At 45.1% G+C, this 8,006-nt stretch overlaps 1 non-coding gene across 1 annotated transcript; it reads left to right on the forward strand.

Moving 5' to 3' along the window:
- Positions 1–265: 265 nt before the first annotated feature.
- On the forward strand, positions 266–427 carry LOC123406432. The gene has a single exon (XR_006612137.1). It is a non-coding gene; the product is annotated as a U1 spliceosomal RNA (small nuclear RNA).
- Positions 428–8,006: the final 7,579 nt, after the last annotated feature.

Genomic DNA, 8,006 nt, shown 5'->3' on the forward strand with positions numbered 1-8,006 from the left:
GGCTGGGTCGTCCGGGACGTATATGGTACCAAGACCTAACCTGCTGACCCGGCTGACTCTTTTCCAATGCAAAAAAAGTTGGCCCGGTTGGTACCGATAGGCGGCAGGCCCATACACGGTGTCCTGTTCGAATTCCTCGTCCCGGAAAGCCGGAGCAAACACCAGGCGAGGCAGATTTTCTTTCGTTTAGTACCACATCGCTTCTCCAAGGAGATAGCAGAGGCAGCGCATCCTATAAAAGCAGGGCATAGTGCAACCTTGAAAGATACTTACCTGGACGGGGTCTATGGCTGATCAAGAAGAGCCATGGCCTAGGCTAGTGGCCCACATTGCACTTTGTCGCTGCGCTGGCTTACCATCTCCCCTTTGAGGGAGAGTGGACGTCATAATTTGTGATAGAGGGGGTACGCGTTCGCGCGGCCCCTGCCAAATATCAATGATAAATTTTGCTTTGGGGTTATTGACCTTTTGCCTGCTTTGCAGTATAATCCTTAGTCTGAACTCTCTAGGATATGAAATTTTTGGCTTGTTTCTATTGTCCGAGAGTGGCCTTTTCCTCAAAAGTTTCTAGTGACCTTGGGTTTGTTTCTATTGCCTGCTGTGTATGTATTTCCTGTACGCACTAGAGTCTGAACTTGCTGAATTGCACTAAAGAGCATACTGGTGATGAGATGGGAGAGGCAAAGTTGCTGATAGCCAAAAGTTTTCTTTCTTATAAAATAGCCAGTCCAGTTGTCCAAAACTTGACTGCACGCCGTCAATATCTTAAGTCTGAAGAACAATTTTCTCAAAAGGAAAAAAGAAAAGTCTGAAGAACAACCACAGTTCGCATCAGATTGTTTACTAGAAAGAAAAACCTGGCACTGAATAGACAAGTTTTAGTAGCACGTGTTTCTTTTCATGCATAGTGATTTTTTTTCCTTTGCGAAAGAGACATGTTTAGATCAAGACGAGTCGTCAAACTATCAGGACAAAAAAACTGAACTAGTTTGACTGTAAACGTGCTTTGTGTACTTTTCCTGGTTTCTTATCTGAAAAAGATTATGCCGTGGAAGCTGCAAAATCTGAACAATAACGGCGCAGCAGCAGCAAGCGAGGTAGCAACGGCACCTCTCATCAGGGCCTCATCCTCGTCCCATCGATAGCATAGAGGAAGCTTCTTTCGGTACTTAACCGTAGCACTACCAGGTGCAAATTGTTTATTTACTGAACTTTTTAGGCTTTGAACAATGGTCCGATGCAAGTATGGATATCCGGGTGTCATGCTCCTTCAAAGCTCAGATTATAAATATGTATGGGCAGTACTCCACGGGAAGAAATTCAAGCATAGGTAGGTGACTGATAGAACGTTTGTGGTGCATGATTTATGTCAGCTGAAGTTATTGGTGAACATTGTGTCATACTTCTGGGTACCAGGATAAGGTCAATAGATCCTCCTTTGATTCTAAAAATACCAGGATAAGGTCAATTTATCCAAAATAAATTAGACAACAATCTGAGATGCACTTTTTTTTTATGGTCCCTGATATTCTTCCATGCCTGTTAATGGCTAGTACTACCGTTCACCAACTTGTCCACCAACTTTTCCAATGATGGTATCTGGGTCAAAATCAACACAGGTCAGATAATATGGGTGTGGTTGGGTTTTAGTAAGATAAACATACAGGAATTAGTTGTACCTACCCGTTCATGGAATTGTGACTAGTTGCATAAATTATATCAAAAAAGACTAGGTAAAATTCATATCTGTCTGCAAATTATTTCACTTATTGGCTCTGACCTCTGATTGCTTCAAGCAAGCTACAAACTCAAAGGAAAATTTCCTCACAACTGAGATGCTGATGACTGCACAGAACAGATACGGAATGATGATGGAAGGGGGGCAAGAAACTGTCAATAAACCCTGCTTAGTTCACATCAGAATTGCGTACCTGTATCCCTCTTGTAAATTTAATATAGCTCAGCTTTGGGATCTCTCAACAACCGCAAAACGGGAAGGACCGTGCGACCAGTACTGCAAGTTTCTCCTAAACATGCAAGCGTTCACTAGAAGAGGAGACCAGGAATTAATCATGTATTTCACCGTTCAACACATTCATTCATTACATATCTCTTGTGGCACGTGTTCTTTGTTTTCATACAGAAAGGATTATGAAGTATGAACACAAGAAGTGTGATGGTAAACATGAGGAGGCGATACTTTGCAATATTTCCATCTCACCTAAATTTGCCAGTCCATCGATGCAGGAAACCAGTAGAACATGGTTACATGAACTATTGACTTTCTTGTTTCTTACCTACTTTAGTGATCGTCATCACTGTAAACTTGATGCAAACGGGGAAATATATGTGCCTTTTGTATGTGCGTTGAAACTGTTGGATGCATTATAAATTCCGTAGACATCTTCACGAAGAACGCGTTACGTTTAGTACGTAATCCTAACCAGAAATGGCAGTGCTTCCTTAGTTCAAATTTTAAAAGATTGGAGATGCAGAGTTGGGTCAGTATAAGCGAGAAGAGGTAAGAAGAACATACAGTTTGTTAATGAATTGGACCAGGTTGTTTATATTCTTCCTATTGGTGTCCCTTCCGTGTAATATAAGCAGAGTGCAAACAGATTTAACAGATTCAGTAAATGAACAATTTGCACATGGCTGAATCCAGTAGGTCGGCACGCTATCAGGTTCGACAGATTCAGAAGAACTTTCCATTAAGGAAAAAAAACACTGCACTTGTCAAGATACGATTAGAGAGGGGACATAAGAACTTCACTGCATGGTCTCCCGAGTCCTGACTCTCGACCAAACTTTTTTCTTTTCTGAACAGAACCGAGCTTCTTTAGAATTCAGGCTTCTGACCGCCCTCATGGTTTTTACAGCCTGGGAGAATGTCCTCACAAAAACTAGAGGGGAAAAAAGCAAAAAGGAATGTCTGAATGAAGGAAAAGGAGCTAGCTTCTTCCGTCTCCTTTGCCTATACTTCAACACAGGTGCATACAGTTCGTGTTCCTCAAAGGACCGTGCATACCTCCATTTTTCAAATACACTAGTGCAGGCTTAGCACACATTGATTGACTGACATTTATATGTTTTCAGTTAACGTCTTCGTTCTCACAGAGAAACTCATGCCTATCAAATTACATTCTTCTAATTAAGTACAGTTATGGTATTCACCTGATCGAGACTAGTAATTGCATAAAGTATACCGCAAAAGAATAGGTAAAATTCATATGTGTCAGCAAACTAATTCTCTTATTGGCTCTGATTGCTCCAAGCAAGCTACAAAGTACAAACTCAAATGAAAATTTTCTTACAACTGAGATAGTACTAAGGACCGCCCAGAACAGCAGAACAGGAAGTGGAGCGAGGGGAGACGAGAAACTGTTAAATAAAGTGAGAAATAAAACGGGGCAAATGATCTAAAATCCTGTAGGAAGGAGGCCCCCGCGTCGTCCCCGCCAGGGTGACTCGGCGGCGCCAAACCCTAGCCGCCGGGGGCGTACACTTCCTCCTCCCCTCCCTCCGCCACCGTCGGGGGAAGCCGTCGGGCTATGCCCGGAGGCCGACGACGGTGACGGGGGACTCCCTCTCTCCCGCGTCTCAGGGATGATGCGGGCCCCTACACGCATGGAGACGCGACCGATCTAGCGGAGGGCGGCGACGGCGTCTGCAATCGCGTCGGGCAGCCCGATCACGGACGGCGGCGTGCGGCGGCTGGCCTGGTTCGGTTGGCGGCGCGATGCGGTCGGCAACATCTACGCGCCATCTGGTTTCGAATCGGCGGCTACATGGAGGAACTGGTTGACGGCTTGGCAGCACCTCCGGTCGGATCTCTTCTGGCCGGTACAGCCGGCGACGGTGGTCATCTCCTCCGCTGGAGGTGGTCAGTCTGAGGCTGGATGGTCGAATCTCGAGATCGGTCACCTAGTCCCGACTGCTCTGGCGGCATTCTGCGGTGTCACCTTGATGAATGCATCGTCATGTAACTACTGTCGACCCGCTCGTGCTGCTCCGGAAAAACCCTAGGATCTGGTATTCCAGATCGGACGATGACGACACTATAGTGTCGTTTCTCTCTTGAGAGCATCGTTTGTGGAGCAGCGCCGGAAGATAGAGGCAGGAGTTGAAGCGGCTTCATCTTGAACGGAGCTTCGATAGAGATGTCAAGTCATGCGTGACCGATAGGTGGTACAATGTGTCATGTCTGTTCGACGGGTGCTGCTCATGACAAATCTTCTAGAGTCTCCCTGTCGGGATGGACGAGCGCAGAGCGGTGGTGCCATTAGGCACCGTGGTGGCATCGATGGATGGCTGGACTGACAAGGATGATGTGAATCTGTCTCCTGAAGATGGGACAACGGTTAGATGATGATGGCGGATTTTAAAATATGTGCATGAGGTGTATGCTTTAGGTATGCTGTACCGGTTGTTAGAGCTGATACGTTATGTGGGTGGATCAACGACGACATCTGCTTTGGATAAAAAAAAAGTAAGAGCACTCCACATTATCAAGGTTGTAGGTGTGAGCGGTAGTTTCAAGTGACTTGATGTATTTTTTTAGACCTTTATAAAATAATTAATAAAGATATTTATATGCTCCTTTAGAAAACCAATATAGAATCCCGTATTCTTATAAATTTAATATTGCCCATTCTTGCGATCTCAACAACCACAAAACGAGAATCGACCTTGTGATCAAAATCGCAAGTTTCGTTTGAACATGCAAACGTTCAATCTATTTGACCAAGAATGAGCGGTGACAGTTTTCACCGTTCAACACATTCATTAATTACTCCCTCCGTTCGTAAATATAAATTTTTATAGAGATTTCACTAATGAACCACATACGGATGTATATAAATATAATTTAGAGTGTATATTCAATCATTTTGCTTCGTATGTAGACATCTAGTGAAATTGCTTAAAAGACTTATATTTAGGAACGGAGGGAATGCATATCTCTCCCAGCACATGTTCTTCGTTTTCATATACGTAGAGGATTATGAAGTACGGACAGAAGAGTTATAGTGGTAAGCGAGAGGTGTCCAAACTTTGCAACTTTTCCACCCCGCGTCCGGGTTTGTCTATCCGTTCATCGATGTAGGAAACCAGCAGAACATACTTGCATGAACTATTGACTTTGTTATTCTTACCTACTTTATTGATCGTTATCACAATCAACTTGATGTAAACTGGGACATATATGTGTCTTTTATATGGGCGTTGAAACAGTTGGATGCATTACAAATTCTGTGGATATCTTCAGGGATTACGTGTTACGTTTAGTACGTAATCCTAACTATGCATGTTAACAATCCTAACTATGCATGTTAACCTGAAACGACGGGGCTTCTGTAGTTTAAAAGAATGGGAGACACAGGTGGAGTCAATATCACCAAGAATAGGTAAGAAGAATAAACAGTTTGTTAATTGGTTGGCCATTGTGGTGGTTTATCTTCTCTACTACTGGTGTCCCTTCTTTGCAGTAGAAGTGTACATCAAAATTTCATAGGATCTGACCTTTAGGTGAGAACGTAGGATCAATACCAAAATTTCATATTTAGACAATTTAAAAAATTCTGAATTTTTTCGACAAGATACTATGTTTACAACTCTATAAAAATCAGCTTTAAACTTGGTCTACAATAAGATATTCAAAAAGATAAATTCAACTATGAATAGTGTCAGCTTGGGATGAATGGTATTTGACACTATTCACATCCGATTTTGTCTTTTTTGATTCTCTAAGTGTACTCCGAATTAGGAGCTAAAACTTTTTGAGATTGTAAATCAAACATGAATGTATATCTACAAATATTTTCAGAATTTTTGAACCTATTTGGAGTCTTCAAAATGATTGATCTCATTGATCCCACCTAAAGCTAGATCTCATACAAGTCTTCCCCTGTACATCATAGTGCAAAGTGCAAACAGATCTCCAACTCCGATGAGCAAGCACACCACCAGATTCAATACATTCAGAATCTTGAAAATTTACATGAATATTATAGTTATTTAAAAAGGCTATCATCATGTTAGCCTGCAGATCAAACGTATTAAATAGATTAATTCAGATACAAAAGACTATACATTACTCTTTTGATTGAATGGTAACTTGGGTACTTGGTTGTCTTTGTGGCAGTTTGTTTTATATATAAAGCATAGCAAAAACCTATTTCGATAATCTTCATCTTTATTCTGCATCGAAATTTGTAAATATTGTTTTTTTACTTGCATGACACGTGCTTTGTCAATTTCATTAACAGAGGATAAAGTAAAATACATAGTGATCCGAGTTATGAGAAAAACTAGACCAAAAACCATACTAAGAGCATCTCCAACAGGCGCGCTTCGCGCCGTGCCTAAAAAATAAGTTTGCCGCACGCTGGTCGTCTGCTTTGGCGCGTCACGCAGCGCTGCCTCCAGCAGTAGCTTTAAAATGCAGCGCGCGCTCCGCTCCAGCAGCGCGCAAAAATGCAGCGCGCGCCGCTGCACCAGCGCCCAAATATATGGCATTTGGACAAAAAATAGTTTGAAACATTCATCAAAATGCAATGAACATGTGAAATTTAACACAAACAAGTTGATGAATAAAAGTCATGCCCACAAGTTCATCCAACCAAGTTCAAAATGCAAACCAAGTTCAAAATACAAGTTCATCCAACAAAGTTGAAGACATATAACACATCAATCATCTTCCTCGTCGTCTTCCTCTTCTTCCGAAGACGATTCTTCCGCCTTCGAAGATGAATCTTCCTCCCTAACCTCATCACGCACCGCATCACGTGTAGCTCCGACGGTCTTGGCAAGATCTTCAACGGCATTTTCATGGGTATGTGTGTGAGGCACATCGAAAGACATTCCACCCATGGCCGGAGGTGCACCCATGCCTCCCATGAGAGAAGCAAAACTCATGCCACCCATGCCTCCCATAGCGTTGGAGGGTGCTCCAAAGCCACACATGCCTCCCATAGCGTTGGAGGGGGCTCCAAAGCCACCCATGCCTCCCATGGCGGCCGGAGGTGCACCCATGCCTCCCATGGCTCCGAAGCCACCCAAGCCTCCCATGGCGCCGAGGCCCATGCCTCCCATGGCGCCGAGGCCACCGCCACCCATGCCGCCAAGGCCACCGCCACCCATTGTGCGGATCATGGCTCTTTTTTGAATCAACACTTCTTCACGGGCAAGGTTGACATATTCCTTTTGCGCATCATTGAACAAAGATGTGTCCAAGAAGAACAAGTGCTCTTCCCATTCCAACAACTTAGCTCGCTCCTCCATGCCCACCTTCCTCTCCTCCAATGCCACTTTCCTCTCCTCGGCGGCCACCCTCCTCTCCTCGGCCGCCAACCTCCTCTCCTCGGCCGCGGCATCTTGGTTCCTTGCCATTTTCCTCACCTCGTTCGCTTCTTTTCTTGCCTTCACAATAGCTTCCATAGCATTTGTGAGCTCATCATCTCCTTTCCTCTTCTTCTTTTCGGTTTTGTCCTTCTTGCACCCATCCGGTCGTTTTGGTTTCGAGTATGAAACCGAGTTGGGTGTGGGGCTTCTCTTGGCGTCATCACTTGATGCATCATCCTCCTCCTCATCATCATTCAACTCAATTGTGCGCTTGCGTTTGTTGCTCAAATGAAAATCATCCAAATCTTCACGCTTCTTCCATTTCTCATCCGCGGCGGCAAGAAGAGGCTGCGCGCGAGGCCGACGGTCGGCGGAGCTCCGGCGGCGGCGGCGGCGCTAGCGCCAACGCCCGCCGCGCTAGGGTTTTCGGCGGCGGCGGCAGCGGGGGGGGGGGGGGTCACGGCTGTACAGCGGGGTCAGCGGGGTGCCGGTGCGCGCGTCCATGATGGCAGGGGCGCTGGCGCCGTCGCACGCGGGAGCAAAGGAGGAAGAAAAGGGGCGAGTTCCCGCGCGCGCTCGAGTCTGCTGCGCGCGGAAGTGGACGCTCGAGATACACATCGCGGGATGAGGCTATGGCCAGCGCGCCCAACTCGTTTTAGCGCGCG

The sequence above is a fragment of the Hordeum vulgare genome, chromosome 6H, assembly GCF_904849725.1.
Source record: "Hordeum vulgare subsp. vulgare chromosome 6H, MorexV3_pseudomolecules_assembly, whole genome shotgun sequence".
NCBI classification, from domain to species: Eukaryota; Viridiplantae; Streptophyta; class Magnoliopsida; order Poales; family Poaceae; genus Hordeum; species Hordeum vulgare.